Source organism: Delphinapterus leucas, chromosome X (genome assembly GCF_059928025.1).
Source record: "Delphinapterus leucas isolate spDelLeu-1000000601 "Yukka" chromosome X, BTC_Dleu_Yukka2, whole genome shotgun sequence".
Taxonomy (NCBI): Eukaryota; Metazoa; Chordata; class Mammalia; order Artiodactyla; family Monodontidae; genus Delphinapterus; species Delphinapterus leucas.
This window is the reverse complement of record NC_143150.1, coordinates 1,968,750-1,985,530: the sequence shown is the minus strand read 5'-3', so window position 1 is coordinate 1,985,530 and position 16,781 is coordinate 1,968,750. Positions and strand designations below refer to the sequence as shown.

General features: G+C 50.6%; 1 protein-coding gene and 1 long non-coding RNA gene across 3 annotated transcripts in view; both read right to left on the bottom strand.

The window, feature by feature from the left end:
- MECP2 (methyl-CpG binding protein 2) overlaps nucleotides 1-16,781 on the bottom strand; it is a 62,146-nt gene that overhangs the window by 21,888 nt on the left and 23,477 nt on the right. The gene's annotated exons all lie outside the window — the stretch shown is intronic.
- Nucleotides 1-16,781, bottom strand: part of LOC149744127 (uncharacterized) — a 50,383-nt gene that overhangs the window by 10,291 nt on the left and 23,311 nt on the right. The window contains exons 2-3 of one of the 2 annotated variants that reach the window (XR_016391264.1): nucleotides 5,882-11,961; nucleotides 616-3,022 (exon numbers count right to left, since the gene is read on the bottom strand). This is a non-coding gene — a long non-coding RNA (uncharacterized LOC149744127). The other variant, XR_016391263.1, reaches the window with a different exon arrangement.

Below are 16,781 nucleotides of genomic sequence, written 5' to 3'. Positions count from 1 at the left end.
GCAGGCAGGGCCAGAGAAGGGCAGTGGGCAGCAGTGGGCAAGCAGTAGGGACTAATCTCTATCCCGTAAACAACTCTGGGGACCGGCTAAAAAGTAACTAACATGGGGCTTCCCTGGTGGCGCAGTGATTGAGAGTCTGCCTGCCGATGCAGGGGACACGGGTTCGTGCCCCGGTCTGGGAGGATCCCACATGCCGCGGAGCGGCTGGGCCCGTGAGCCGTGGCCACTGAGCCTGCGCATCCGGGGCCTGTGCTCCGCAACGGGAGAGGCCACAACAGTGAGAGGCCCGCGTACCGCAAAAAAAAAAAAGTAACTAACATGCCTGGTGACAAGACAAATATCAACCAGTCAGCGGCTTCCCTGTGTACAAATACTAACTGGGTAGAAAATACAATGGGAACATGACTACCAGCTCTCCAGCGGAGACTGACCTAGAATCAGTGCCTGTGAACAGCCAGAGAAAAACACGGAGGGGTGGCAGGGCCGTGACGTGCTTCTTGTGACCACTGCATCCTCCCGCCACACAACAGAATCAATTCCACACGGATTAGACGGTTAGGTTCAAACGGCGGGTTACAACGTCCCACAGAACTGCTCTCTCCCAATGCCTAATAAAATGAGAAACACACAGACGTGGGGAGGAGGAGTGTGAAGGACAGAATTCAGCAAACGAAGGAAAGGGACATAAAATCGAGCGCAGTACATTTCAAAACCTGGCAGCCGAAGAAAGGATTCCAGAGAACAAAGCAGCAGCAAGACTGAGCTCCTGCCCCACCCCTGGAAGCCGTGCTGGGGAGCCCACAACACCCCGAAACCTCTCCTCACTGAGCTGGAAAGAAGCAACTGGGTAGGAGTCTGTAACTTTTTCCTTTTAGGCCCAGGAACTACAGAAGCTGCAACCGGGAGGTGCAGGAGAAACAGGTAAAGCACCCAGCGAGCCAGGCCAGGGGACCACTGGGAACCTGGGGTGGCCCCTTCCCATATCCCTTATAGGAATGGCATACATGTCCTTCAAGCGGCTAGACTGAGCCCTGGCGTAAGACAATTAACACAATTCCTAGGCTAGAGAGAAGACTCCAGATGCTGCCGAAGAGTCCCCCTGACTGCAGCTCCCCCACGTGTACAGCTTGTCTCTGCCCACAAGAGAACGAGCTCATGACAGCCCAGAGGGGAAAGCAGTGAGAGAGGATGCCAGAAGACGGGGAAGAGAGAGCCAGAACTCCCCTGCTGCACCAAAGCAAACAGAGCGACTGGATGGAGCCGTCTAAGCCTGAGCCAAGTTGACAAGAAACAACATGGTAACTCTAGAAACATGGCCAAAAGCGACAAAATAAAAGGGAGGGGGATGGCTCAGGAAAGGCAAAATCCCACCAAGAAGAGAATACACAAAAGGAAGAGAAGGAAATTCCTCACAACTTTATAAGAACATGTTCTCAATAACAGTTCAAAGATGAGAAGATAAAACACAGTAAGATGAAAGGGCAAATTCCCAACCTAGGGAAATAAACTGCAGACCAAAACACATCATTACGGAACTAATAAATACATTTAAAAACAGCCAGAAACAGAATATACGTAGCTGAAAATCAAACTAGACAAACAGTGTATGCAGATGAAAAAGATAAAAGCTAAAGCAATTAGAGTGAAGCTAATAGCACTGGAAGAGAGACAAAGACAATCCAACATAAGGATAATTCGTGTCCCTGTAGTAGGGAACCCAAAATGGCACATAGATGCCATCAAAGATATATTATAAGAGGACTAACCTGAAACGAAGTGAGCTGCATCTGCAGCCTGAAAGAACACACCATGTTCCCAGGAAAATGTGATAAACAAACAAACAAACACCACTCACCAGTGAGAGGGACTGTGGTTAACCTCCTCAATTTCAAGGATAAAGAATTCTTCAAGCGCCCCAAGGGATCATGTAAAGAGGGGCCCAGGTGTTAAGGACTAAGGACCAGCAAGAGCCAAGGACCCGACCCCAGGAACAGTCTGGCACGTTCCAGGAAAAGCAAGAATGGCGGGCTGGAGCCAGGTGAGCAAGGCGCAGAAAATGAGCTCAAAATGAGGCAGGCCTGGCTACATAATATGCAGGGCCCAGTATAAAATGAAATTGCAGGGCCTCTTACTCAAAAATGGAGAATTGTGACATGGCCGCAGTAGAGCAGTAAACCAAGTGTGGCTCTTCTAAGCCCTGGGCATTATACAGGCTGCATGTCCAGGAAGCCGGCCCTGCTTCCAGGAAATAGACTTTAGATTTTATTTTGTGAGGGATGAGAGGCCCTCAGAGGGTTTTTCTCAGGGGAGTGACATGATCAGATGAAGAGTCTGAAAAAGTTCACTCTTAATGGAAAATACAGTGTGAGGGGCGGACGAGGGGGCAGGCAGACGCAAGGTGCTGCGGGGTGGGCTCACGGTTTGGGGTACTGAACGTTTATTAGGGATTGACACTCGTGAACGGAAGGGAGAGGAAGCAGATCTGGGCAGGGGATGAAGCTGAATTGCAATGCAGGCTCAAGAAAGCTCCAGGCCACCTTGGGCAGTGATGGCAGGGCAGTGGTTTTATACCCCCTGCCTCATCCAGCCACCTGGGCACTGCCCTGGAATTGGTGTGACCGAGTGAGGAAGTGCTCACAGCTGAGGCCAAGGCCAAGGCCAAGGCCAAGCCCAAAGGAGCCAGCAGCTGGAGGCTGCCTGCGGACTGCACTTCTGGCTGGGGATCCACACAGTGGCCTCCTTGCCTGCTGTGTGGGGCTACTGCAGAGTCTAAGCAGACGACGCGGTGGCTGCTCTAGGTGCCATCAGTGGAGGGCATGTGTGTGCTGGGGGCAGGGGGAGCGCAGGAGATCAAGGATTCTGACTTCCGTATTTTATGTTTTCGATGTTGAGGCATTTCGCCTTCTACAGGTCTAGGCTGGAGACAGAGATCTGGTAGTCACTGGTGCAGAGGTCTGAAGAGCCAGGTGAACAGGTGAGGGCACCTCAGATGTTTGTGTGTGGACAACTTTCCTCCCGTTATCTGGAGTTGTGACAAGGAGAAAGAGTCAGCAAAGGAGACAGACAAAGAGGAGCGAGGTATTAGAAAGACGATCAGGTGTACCTGTCCAGATTATTGGTGGCAAGCAACAGAGACCAACTCTAGCTGATTTACACAGACAAGGACTTGATTAAACAGCTACTGGAAGATGGAAGGTGGTGGTGATGTATGCACAGTATAAATATACTTCATACCATGGAACTGTACACTTAAAAACGGTTCAAATGGTAAATTTTTTCATGTGTATTTTACCCCAATAACAAAAACTGGGGGGAATAAAAGGCTATTAGGTGGCCAGAGGGTTGGAGAAACAGGTTTGAATCTCGTTAGCCAAGAACAATATTCCAAACCCTGCTGCCAGCACTGCCTCTGCCACCCTGCAGGGGGCAGCAGTGGCCGCCAACACAGCAGCCACTGCGGGAGCTGGCCCTGCTCCCTTGGAGAGGGTGGGTCTGACGTGAGGGCCCGAGGCGCAGGGCCATACCCCCTTGGAGGGCTTAGGCCATTTTCTTCGGTAAAGGGCCAGATAGTAAGCGTTTTTTCCTTTGTAGGCCTCACCGTCTCTGTCACACTCACTCAACTTGCCAGTGAAGCGGGAAGGTAGCTTCAGGCAATGCATAAAGGAAGGAGTGGGGTTGGACTGCAATAAAACTTTATTTACAAAAACAGGCAGTGGGCCAGACTTGGCCTTGGCATGTAGTTTACCAACCACTGTACCAGCTGAAAGGGAAATTATGAAAAGAAGCGTATGGCATTTTCAGCGACTACAGTCAGAGGTCACCTGGTCTCTCAGCAAGCTCATAGGATGGGGTAAGAGTTCCCTCAGACAAGGAAGGGGGCTCAGATGTGAAAGTGGCCAAAGAAAATAAAACCGACTAAGCCAGTGATGCTGCGCCAGGAGAGGGTGCTGGTGGGGGTCCCCGAAGAGACACAGGAAGGGGATTCCAGGAGGGAACAAGCCTGTCAAGAGGAGGAATCACCACTGGCCTGGGTAACGCAAACATCCATTAGGGCCGAAGCAGAAGTGGGAGGTGAGGAGGGGGAATACTGAGTAGCCAAGTCTTGGAAAGCTTGGCCAAAGAGGGAACAGAGAACTGGGCAGGAGCTGAGGAGGGAGCGCTTGGTAAAGATGGGAAATTCGAAAACACGTTTGTATAGTGATGGGTGTGATTCACGAGAGGAGGGAAAACTGACAGATTCCTGGGGAGCTAGGAAAACAGGAAGTCTCTGTCACCAGTGGAGCTGTCTGTTAAGAGCTCCAGGGGTGGAGCAGTTTCCAGCGACGACAAAGTCCAGGCTGTGACCTTGGCAGTAGGTGGCCGAGGTCACTGGAACAGAGGTGATCAAAAGTTGGGGGCCAAGCACTAGGAGGGCCCTCTATGTGCATGCTTAAGCCACCTGTGGGATGGAATGGTCAGGAACAGAGAGACAAAGACTGTGGGCCTGGCACCAAGTCCCCAGTGGAGGGGGGCTGTCCAGGGTGGCAAGCAAGCTCATGACGGGCAGTTGAGGGGCCTGCGCGTCACAGCGTGCTTTTAATCAGAGCGTGGATCATGAACACGGAGGACGCGCTCCTGCTCGGGGTGTGTGGGCTGGGACAGTCAACAGGCCGCCCTCTGGTTGTGAGGTACCCGCGGGGAGCCAGAGCTCAAGAGGAGAGGTCTGACCCAGATGGGGCCTGGGGGCCTAGGAAGGACTCTCTGCAGGAAGGGATACCCGAGGCGAGTCTTCAAGAACCAGGAGGAGGGGGAAATGCAGCATGGGGACCCGGACAAAGGCCAGGAGTATGAGCTCAGTCCTACGTGGCTGAGGGGCACAAGGATGAGAAAAGGAGTGGTAGCGGAAGAGTCGAGAGTCGTGTGAGGGGCCTTGACGCCACTGGAGGACAGGGGCCCCACTCTCACGTTTAAAGCAGGAGAGTGAGATCTGACACTAGGGACTGCGTGGCAGGGAGAAACGTGGAGGAGAGCTGGAAGGCTTGAATCAGGCCGGTGGCGGGAGGAGGGCAGGAGACCGGCAGGGCTGGTGACACTCGGGTTCCCAGCCTGCGGGACCGGTGCTGCTATCTACCATGACAGAGACCAGAGGACACGGGCTTTGGCTGTTTAGCCTTCTGACCTATCCACCTTCTTTGGGGGGGGTCTGGAGGGTGGTAGGGCAGGCAGTGGGTTGAGGAGAATGGGAGGAAGAAAAAGGGCAAAGCCTTTTAAGTGCCTTGCATGGTAAAACCTGACTAGTGCGAGCCTTTCTCTCACAGAAGTGAAAACAAGTTCTAGTTCCTTCATACTCCTTTTCAGTGCTCTCTGTCGCCACCTAATGGGATGTCAGCTGAAACCCCAAGATTCACCTGTGGGGGACGGGACAGCACCCGGGTGGAGAAGAACCTGCTTGGCTAACTTTAGATCTCTGAAAACACCTCTAGGGTCCACGAGACCCCCTTCTGGAAAATTAGAGCTTCCTGGAGCTAACAGAGACAGGTGTGTGTTGGTAACACCTAATTCAACTTCAGATCATTTTCCACAGACGAGCTTTGACTTGGCTTCTGTGCACTCCCAGGATGCACCATCAAGTCGAGGTGGCTGAGAGAACCACAGCCCTGAAACAAACGGTCCCTTGATGGGACAAAAATTCCAGGGCACTTGAACCTAGCTGAGCTGTTTCTGGTTCTAGTGTTTCACGTGCCACCTGTAGGTTGAGGCGGACTTACTTTGTAAATCTGAGAATGCATAAAAGTCTTCTACTGAAATGTCTTAGCTTGGGGGGTAATTTACAAAGAGCCACACCCCTCGCTGCTAACTGCCTTCCTCCCAGACCTCTGACAGACCTACAAACGTCACTCACCGAACAAGAAGAGTAACGAGTGCCACACCAGAGATGCCAAGGGGAGGCTGTGGTGGGCAAGCAGAGGCAGTCACCGCCCTCAGTGGCCTCACCCTAGCAGGGGGCACATGCGGCAACAGACAACTTCATCATCATGTGGGAATACTGGGAGAGAAGGCCGCAAAGCCCAGTGTAGCGGGAGGGGATGAAGAGACGAGGGCCAAAGGACATGACCTGGTTTAACTCCCCTTTCTGTCAGTGAAGAGCTGCAAGAAGGAAATCAATATTTTCAGATGCCACGGAGAGGCTACTAAGATAAATGCTGAGTCTGGTAAGTTCTCACCTGCAGAGCATGGGTAAGGACCAGCCTGCCTTGTGTGGGCTGCTGCGGATTCCATGAGTGGATCCTGATCAGGCAGGCAGACAGCAGCTGGTCCGGAAGCACCGCACGAGTAAGTGAGTGAGTGAGTGAGTGAGTGTGTGGGGGGCGGTGGGGGGAGCGGAAGGACTGAGTGGAGAGGTGATCCCAGGAGCTGATCAGCGGCGATGTGAGATCACAAACATAAACTCCTCTTTTGGAGAGCCTGGCACAGAGAAGATACGAAGCATCCAGAGGTAAGGGGTAGGGAGCCAACAGAAGGCCAAGACAGAAGATACACTAAATTTGTGATGGAATCTAAGTTAGCTTTAAAAGGATGTTCACTGTTTTTCTTAACATGGGTGTCTTAGCTCGGGCTGCCATAACGAAATAGAACAGACTGAGTAGCTTAAACAACAGAAACTTATTGCTCACAGTTCTGGACGCAGTAAGTCCAAGGTCAAGGTGCCGGCAGATTCCTTGGTGAGGGCCCTCTTCCTGGCTTGCAGACGGCTGCTTTCTCACTGTGTCCTCATATGGCACATGGCACATGGCACATGGCAGGGAGTGAGATCTTTGGTGTCTCTTCTTATAAAGACACTGATCCCATTGGGCTCCAGCCTCAAGACCTCATCTAATCCTAATTACCTCCCAAAGGCCCCATCTCCAAACAACCTCACATTTGGGGTTAGGGCATCAACATATGAATTTGCGGGGGGCGGGTGGGGAGACAAACAAACACTTTAGTCCGTAACAATGGGGATGCTTATGTTCTACTGTGAAATGGTAAATGAAAAAGCAGGGTATGGTACTACATATACTGCATGACAACAATTAAAACTCATTCCAAGAGATGGTAGTACAACAGTTTGAATGTATTTAGGGCCACTGAAGTGTACACTTAAAAATGGTTAAGATGGTAAATTTTATGTTATGTGTATCTTACCATGATTAAAAAAACAACTCAATCCAGGAGAAGGCAAGAAAGGAGAAAAAAATAAAGAACAGAAAATGTGGAAAAAATAGAATGCACAAAATAAAATGGTACAGACAAATCTAAATGCATCAGTAATTAAATAGATGTTAACAGATATGACAGAATGGATTTTTTTTAATCCAGCTATTTGCCATTTTCAAGAGCTACATCTAACCCATAAAGACACAGAACGGAGGAAAATTAAAAGTGGCAGCGCTGACCAAAAACACAGGCGGTGCAGCACCATTACTATCAGATGAAGCAACATTCAAGGCAAAAGCACGACTAATTACAAAGAGCATCACTCCATAATGCTAAAGGGTTCGATCCACCAGGAAGACAAAACGGTTTCTAAAACTGAAAACCTGGCCTCAAAGTAAATAATAAAGCCAAAATTAACAAAGTCCCTGGAGAAACTGGAGTTTGTGACACATGCTCCCCAGTAGCGAGGAACTCAAGTAGAGAGAACAACAGTAGGAAGAGAGGACACTTTCATAATCCCAGGGATGAGATGAAGGAGACGAGCTTCTTCTGGCTCCTGCGCCCCACCGACAGCCCATGCTCGTCCGGGTGGTCCCGCACTGCCCCACAAGCTGTGAAGCGGATGCCCCACAGACCACAGTCTTGGAGCATGGTGCCATTCAGCTAGGACCTTATTTTTTATTTATTTATTATTATTATTTTTTGCGGTACGCAGGCCTCTCACTGTTGTGGCCTCTCCCGTTGCGGAGCACAGGCTCCGGACGCGCAGGCTCAGTGGCCACGGCTCACGGGCCCAGCCGCTCCGCGGCATGTGGGATCCTCCCGGACTGGGGCACGAACCCGCGTCCCCTGCATCGGCAGGCGGACTCTCAACCACTGCGCCACCAGGGAAACCCTAGCTAGGACCTTATTTTTAAAAATAGTAACTAGGAAAAAAAACCCCACAAAGCCATGTACTTGGAAATTTAAAAAACACATTTCTAAATAATTTGTGGGTCAAAGAGGACTCACAGAGGAAATTAAAAAAAAAACCCTTTGAGCTGACTTTAAGTGGAGATGCGACACACTGAAACTTGCTCGATGTAGCAGAAATCGTTTGAGGATCAGCTTTAAATGCTTATGTTTGAAAAGAAGGTTGAAAACCAATGAGCTAAGTTTAGAATGTAAGAAGTGAGAAAAAGAAAACCAGAGAATGTACTCCAAGAAAGTAGAAGATATAATAATAAAGATAAAATTTTACATAACTTAATGAACTGGAAAGCAGACATACAGTAATACAGGACAATAATGCCCACAAGTTCACTCTCTGAAAGACTAATAAAACCCAAACAATTTTTACCAAGACAGGGAAAAAAGGGAGAAGGAAAAAGTAACAGCACTAGAATGAAAAAGGAGATAAATACGGATGTTGCAAAGGTTTATAAAAAGGTAAGCATGGCTTCTTGCTAGTAAACTTAGTAACACAGATGAAATGGACAAAAATATACCTTAGCCACACTGACCTGAGCAGGTGCAGGGAAATAAAAATAGGTTTCGAAGTGCGTGTATGTGCACAGAACACCTCAAAGACACATACAAGCCCCTGGAGGCAGCTGTTCCCTGCAGAGGGGCCCGGGTGGCAGCAGGGACGCTGAGAGACCAAGCATCACTCTAGAGCTCACACTTCCTGAGTTGTGAACCATGTGCATGGGCCACCTGCTCAATAGCGGATCCAAATGCACCCAGAGACGAGGAAAGGCCTCACCTGACGGTGCGTGTAGGCCAGCCCAGAACATGGGGCTCGAACTACGCAGCAGGAGCCAATCCCAACATTCGCTGGCACCAGGTCTTTTCTTTCTATTTGTCCTTTTAGTTTTTACAAATTTGGTAGGTCAAAATGCCATATTCTTTGTTGCCATGTGTGTCTCTTTGATTATCACTGAGGCAGAACTCTTTCCCTATCTTCATTGGCCACCTGTATCTCTTCTTTATGAATTTCCTGTTCATGCTCTTTGTTCATTAGTGGTGACTGGTAGTAAGTTAGCAGTAAGAACTGCTGCATTCAAGTGTAGAATAAAAAGGAAATTTAAAAATCTGCCCCAGTGCGCTCACAACAATCACTGTCCCCGCTGCCCAGTGGCAGGCATTAACCCTAGGACGATTCGCTGGGTGGTGATCTGCAGCTTAACTATTTTCTCCAAACACTTCAGACTCGCCCAGATCCCAAGAAATTGCACCGCAGCATTCCTCCTTTCAGCAAACAACCTCTGGTTGTCAAGCACCACTGCGCTCTGCTGGAGGCCAGGGCCTGCCGAGAGCGCTGCTCAGAGTGGGCCCCAGGAGCGCTCCCTGTCCCTTCTCATCCCCTGCCCAGCGGGGCCCTTTGAGCTGCTAACAGTACTCCTAGGTTGCTAACCCACTGCCCAGGTGATATATCGTCCACCAAAAACCTCAGGCTAGGATATGTTCCCAATACTTTCACTATCATCGCTTTACATACAATCTCACTGAATGCTCAGCAACACACAAAAGCAACATTTAAATGAAGGCAACACTGAGGCTCAAGGAGGAAAAAGTGACCTGAAAGCTAGTAGGTGAACAAGCCGGGATTTAATCCTAAAGGAACCTGGCTCAAAAAGCCTATGTTCATCCACTCTACTCAAGATAAAACAGCGAAAGCAAGGTCCTGGCTGCAAGCAACAGAAAACAACTCTAGCTGACCCCAGTCACAAAGGAGTTCCGCGGCAGCATGTGGAAATGAAGAGAAGACTAGAAAACTAAGCCCAGAAAAGCAGCTGCATGACTGAAAACGCAGCCAAGGTTGCACTGAAGGGGCCGTGTGCTTAGGACACCCACCCTGGGCAGCACCACCAGCAACTTCAGACATGAGCCACTGACACCGGCTTCCTGCTGCATGTGCCACTACCATGACTTATCGCTCACTGTCTTTCAAGAGCCAAAGTCGGGGAATTCCCTGGCGGTCCAGTAGTTAGGACTACAGGCTTTCATTGCCGAGGGCCCGAGTTCAATTCCCGGTCATGGAACTAAGATCCAAAAAAAAAAAAAAAAAAGGAGTCAAAGTCCCTGAAGGGAGAATGGGTTTGGCCAAGCCTGGGTCTCATGGCCGCCCCCTAGCTTCTGGAGACCAAGGGGCAGGAACATCGGTCCCCCATGGCAGGCACTACCAGCTGCCCCCCAACACCCAGGTCCTCTGTCTGCCTTCCTAACAGAACCTTGCGCTCAGCACACCTCCCGCCCACTGGCTCTGCACGTGCTCACACATCTGGCTTCACTGATGGGACCGAGGAGGAAGAGACTTTAAAAGGCCTCTGTGGGTCTGCTCACTCCTCTTGGGCTCCTGACATCTGCCTTAAGAAGAGACCATCTCTGACAGTTGCTTCTCCCTCCTGGGTCCTGGAACGACAGGCTTGAGAACAGATCTGAACCCCACCTTGCAGCTGACCCAGACCCATGAGTAAGAAATAAATGATCGCTATTGTAGCTGCTGTTTGTTCCTCAGAAAAAAAAAAATGATGGACACGGAGACGGAAATGGAAATTACTGAATGGGACTGGAGGGTGTGCCAGCAAGTGCCCTTTTCCCCTACCCCCGTGCCCTCCTTCTCTCTCCCTGGAGAGCAAGATGCAACAGCTAGAGCTGCAACTGCCATCTTGGGACCACACGCAGCCTTGAGGATGGAAGTCACCTGCTCAGGGTGATGGGGGAAAAAGACTGAGGGGCCCTGGATCCCAGATACTTACAGCCATGGACAGCCTGCCCCCAGACGTCAGGGCACACAAGAGGACACCACAAGCCTCCAACCCCATCTTTAGGCTTTCTTAAGTAGAAGCTAAGATCCACCTGCTTCAAACCCAAGATCCACAGAGTAGGGGATTCTTTTAACACAAAAAGGTATCAAGGTACTTAGAAGTCAAAAAAAATATTCATGATAAACCATATGTGAAGTTTACTTGATACACAGCTTTTTTCACCAAGTTATCACAATCACTATAACTGAAGCTACTGAAAAACGACATAAATTCTGAGCTGCTTTCTTTCTATTTCTGTTGGCTAAAAATGCAGCCTTTGAATTGTGTATAAGTGAATTCAAGAGACAAAAATAAATCCAGAAAATTCAGAATGTACTGAGGACCACACATATGCCTTCTATGTGATAAACTCTCAGAATTATTTATTCAAAGAAAACTCATTGCAAAAATATAAAAAGCTTACAGATAAAACAATTAATGACACAACATACCACCTCCTACAACACCAGATTCCTTTTCTTTCCTTCATAGTAGTGGGTGTCATAACCCAACCAGAACAAAAACAAAACAGTGTTTGATTGAATTGCTGAGACTGAGAAAGTTCAATTAGCCAGAGCCACCAGGCAGGGAAAGGAGTGGCCCAAGCCCGCGGAGTGCGCCGGGAAACCAGGTCCAGGTAGCGGGCACATGCACACACGTGTGCCCAGAGGCTGCATGGTGAGCCAGAAACGCTGCCCCTTATGGCTTCCAGGAGACCCGGAGGGACACCATCGGTTGCTCATGCCAGGCGCTGTACTATGCAGGGGAAGGCCCCAAGGCCTCATGTGGAGTCTCTGCTCCAGAAGCTCATGACCCACTGGGGAAAAGCAACATGCCAGAAACGGTTGTCCCTCCTGGCTACAGGGCCTGCACCAGGTGTCTGTAGGGGTCGCTAAGGGCCCAAGTGAGCAGTGGTCAGGCCCCCAGGCCCAGGAGCTGGGGTGGGCAGTAAACACCTCTTCAAAGGCCATTCTCATGAGTACTTTAAGCTGCACGTCTGTTGGCAAAACACAAATACTGTTATACAAATACGAAGCCACAGATGGCAAAGGCACCTGACAGCCTTTAAAATTCATTTCTCCTGTTCTGCAAAGCTGCATTGGGAAATCGTGCTGTTAAATTATACACTCATAAAGGATGTACAGACATATCTCATAGATACTGTGAGTTCAGTTCTAGACCACCACAAAAAAGCAAATATCACAATAAAGCGAGTCACACAAGTTTTTCTGGTTTCCCAGTGCATATAAAAGTTATGTTTACACTAGACTGTAGTCCATTAAGTGTACAATAGCACTATGTCTAAAGAAGTGTACAGACCTTAATTAAAAATACTTTATTGCTAAAAAATGCTAACCATCATCTGAGCCTTCAGCGAGTTGTAACCTTTTTACAATAGTAACATCAGAGGTCACTGATCACAGATCGCCACAACAGATATAATAATAATGAAAAAGCATGAAATATTGCGAGAATTACCAAAATATAACAGAGAGACACAAAGTGAGCAAACGCTGTTGGAAAAACAGCACCAACAGGCTTGCACAACGCATGGTTGCACAAACCTTCAATTTGTAAAAAATGCACTATCTGTGAAGCACAATAAAACAAGTTATGCCTTTATATTTAAAAAGGGGGGCTTCCCTGGTGGCGCAGTGGTTGAGAGTCCGCCTGCCGATGCAGGGGACACGGGTTTGTGCCCCGGTCCGGGAAGATCCCACATGCCGCGGAGCGGCTGGGCCCGTGAGCCATGGCCGCTGAGCCTGCGCGTCCGGAGCCTGTGCTCCGCAGCGGGAGAGGCCACAACGGTGAGAGGCCCGTGTACCGCAAAAAAAAAAAAAAAAAGGGGGGGGGGTGCTGGGAATTCCCTGGCAGTCCAGTGGTTAGGACTCGGTGCTTTCACTGCCATGGGCCTGGGTTCAATCTCTGGTTGGGGAACTAAGATCCCGCAAGCCACACGGCGTGACCAAAAAAGAAAAAGGTTGGGGGGGGGGGACTAGGGTAGGTGCTATTTAGGCTTTCATCAATTTATGCCATGTTTTTGGATAACTGCAAATCCCCCCAAAGTACCTCAAACTCGAAGTCCACACATCCGCCCTTTGCAGGTACCTTCTGCTCCAGACTGCAGATTTGATTAAACCATAAAGAATAGCGCTCCTCTTGGCCACAGAGAAGCTAACGAGTCAACAGCAGAGCAGGCTGCATTCTATTCTGCCCCTCTTAGTATAAGACAAAATCTTAGGGCAAGGTCCCACTGCAGAATTCATCCATCTGTCCACCCAATAAGTATGCATGATTCCAGGCACTGGAGATACAGCAGGGGAGAGGCAAAAACAACCCCTCTGCCCTCCAGGGGCTTAGATTCTAGTGGGAGGAAGAGGGAGAGCGGAGGGGGTGGCAGAGAGCACGTGCGAGCACAAGTAAAACCACCAAGCAAAACAGCATATAGCAGGTGATGACAAGGGCTAGGCGAGGCAAGGGAAAGTGGGAGGGTGGCATCAATCTTCAGGGAAGGCGACACTGGGAAGGTGACACTTGAGCTGACTTGAAGGAGATCAAAAAGGGAGCCGGGCGATTCCTGGGGGAAGAATGTTCCCAACAGAGGGAAGAGCGGGGGTCGAGGCCTGAGGCAGGGGTGTACCTGGAGGGCCCAGGGGGGCTACAGTGGATGAGGGGCAGGAGAGGGGATCCCAGATTGGGCCTTGCAGGCCACTGTAAGGACTTTGGCTTTGACTCTGAGTGAGAGGAGAGTCCACATGTTGCAGGACTGAACAGAGACAAGGCCGAGGTCAAGGGCAGAGGGAGGCGGGAGGTCAGAGCAGGATGGAAGAACGGAGCTGGGGAGACCTGCCAGCGGGAACAAGCGGCGCTCGTGGAGCGGGAGGTGGCATGAGAGAGAGCAGCACGGGGCACTAGCACCGGCTTTCTGAGCCGAGGCGCAGGAAGATGGAGCTGCTGTTTACTGGGAAGGGAAGGCCAGGGAAAGGCCAGGCGCGAGGGATTGGGAGCTCAGGCTTGAACACGTACAGTTGGAGAAGCCTGTTGGAAGCTGAGCAGAGAGGTCAAGTCGGTGCTGGGTGCGCGGGTCTGGGCTTCAGGGGGCCCAGTCACCCTGAAGACATGAAGCCGGTAGCCAGCGGCTCACAGGTGGATGAGAGAGCCTTGATGCCGAGAAAGATCCCCTCGGTAGCGAGGGTAGAGAGAAGTCTGAGCCCAAGGCCCCCCAACAGCGCATGGGGCGCAGAGGCAGACCTGGCACACGCTCAGCCAGGACCTCTCAGGACTCAGGGACACCAGACACCATCCCAGGTGTCCAAGCCACCTCCGTGAACACGGCGAACAACCCCACCCCATAGTTCTGCCCCAGCAGGGACGACAGACAGTTAAGATAAACACAGTCAATCACCTTTTCTATTACGAAGGGACCAAAGCTATGGTTTGGAAAAAACAGGGCAGTCAGGGTAGGCCCAGCTGAGCAGGTGCGCAGCCTCAAGGCAGGGGAAGAGGAAAAGTGACAAGTGGCCCCCAGATTTTAAAACATAAAGGTCATCATCCGTGTCAGCAAAGGACCAGTTGGAAAGGGCCCAAGAGAGCACATGGAGACACAAAAGAAGAGTCCTGCCAATAACGAGAAGCAGAGCAGCTGGAAGGGTGCTGGGATGGAGGCAGCTCCCTTCCAGGTAGGAGAGGCGGCGGCTGGCTGAGGGGATGGGGAGAGGGGCCCAGGAGAGGAGCGGGGAGCGGGGAGCAAGGGCACAGGCTGCCGAGGGGATGCTGGGCCTGGGGACGTCCTCCTCGGATTGCTTCCCTGCTCTCCAGGAACCAGGAAATGAGGTATCAGCTTCGAGATGGTGTCACAGCTGGTGAGGAGGGTGGCAGAAGCCAGGAGAGACCAGGGAATTGCAGTATGACAGGCAGCATGAAATGCTCCTGAAGTGAGTGGACGTGAACTCAAAATGGGAGCAACCAGGGGGCCACATTCAGCTGCGGGGTAGGGCGGCAGAGCAGGTGGGAAGCCGGCGGATGGCTGCATTTTACCAGGGTTGGGGCCCTATCAACTGAGTATGACAAGGCAACAAAGTGGTGAAGCTGCGGGGTTGGTGCGTCAGTGGGAAGGAGATGAGAGAAGACACAGGGGAGGCAAGGGCCGGAGAAAAGATGGGAACACCAAAGGTGCCTGAGTGCCCGTGAGGGGAACGCATTATTGGAGTTGGTTACAGGGGCAGCGAGCTGAAGGTATGAGGAAAAAGATTAGGGTCAAATTGGCACCAGCACCAGCCAGTGTAAAAGTCTGACTTCGAGAAAGAATAAAGAGATGTGGCTATCCTTCAGAGTATGTGCATCTTTAAAAAGGTGTCTCCAAGAACACAATTTTAAGTACTTCCACTTTTTCATGTTTCATTTCTATGTCTTGTCATAGAACAAGGTACAGAAGTACGAGCACGGACTTAAGGGAACACTTGATTTCAACTACACAAACTTGCCAGTGAATAAAGAGGGTTGTCCTGTTAGAGCTGCCAAACTGTGGCAGCCAGACAGCCAGGAGTCATATGGGTGCTATGTGAACACTACTTAGGACAAAATGACCATCGTATTAAATCTACCATGAACCCCTTTAGTTAAAACTACTGTGGTTACCCTACACGGAATAGGTCCAAATTGCCTCTGCCCATCTTCTTACAGCCTGGATTCCACCAAAAACAACTGTTCTGTGGGGACTCCTGGCCTTCCCTGGGCCCTTCTATCCTGGAGATGGACAGGTTTCTATAGCGGGTTCAATGGTAACCCCCAAAAGGTATTGCACGTCTTAACCCCTGGACCCTGCAAACGTGACCTTATTTAGAAACGGGTCTTTGCAGATATAACCAAGTGAAGGAGCTCAAGGTGAGATCATTCTGCATTTAGGGTGGCAAGACACACACACAAGGGAAGGCCAAGTGAAGATGCGGGCAGAGACTGGAGTGATGTGACCAGAAGCCAAGGAACGTCTAGGATTTCCAGGCAGCCACTAGCCGCTAGAAGAGGCAAGAAGAGTCTCCGGAGAGAGTGGGACCATGTGGCACCTTGATTTCGGACCTCTGGCCTCCAGCACTGTGCGAGAATGCGTTGCTATGGGTGGAAGCCGCCTGCTCTGGGGTCCTTCATTGCAGCTGTCCCATAAATTCACCAGCTTCTGCTTGAGCTCTAATTCTCGCTAGACTCCTGGGCTTTTACACAGGACCCACGCGCCTTCTACACTCCCCGCATTTTTCAAGGAGGAAGTGCCTACCCAGGGCCTGCCCTCCCGTGGCCTCTCTCCAAGCAGACTGCTCATCCAGGACCCCAGGTCCTCCGGCTCCTTGTGCAAACGTGCTCTCAAGAGCCCCCTTGAAGCAGACTCTCTGCAACCCCCCACCACCACCCCTGACCCCACCCAGCCCATTTCTCTGGTCCTCATCACAACAAAACTTCTCAAAAAGGACTGTCTACACCCAGCCTCCAGTCCATCTGACCTCTGTTCCTCACCACCTCTGATGAAGGTCACATTACAGCTAGTTCCTTGATTAAAATCCTTCACTAGAGGATGACCAGCTGTATACACGCATTTGCTACCTGGCCCTTCAAGCCTCAAAGAAACGAAGTACAGGTGCATAAAGAGGAAGAAACCTCCAACAGAGACGACAGAAACGATAACAGGAGGGGACTTCTGAACAGATGAGGCGCGTCTCACAAATTTCTAAGTGCTGGAAAGAGGGTGTGTTGGCTAATGGAACAGAGTGAGTGCACTACAAGGGAGCTACAAAGGAGATGGGAGCCCCTGTGCCTGACAGAACCCCA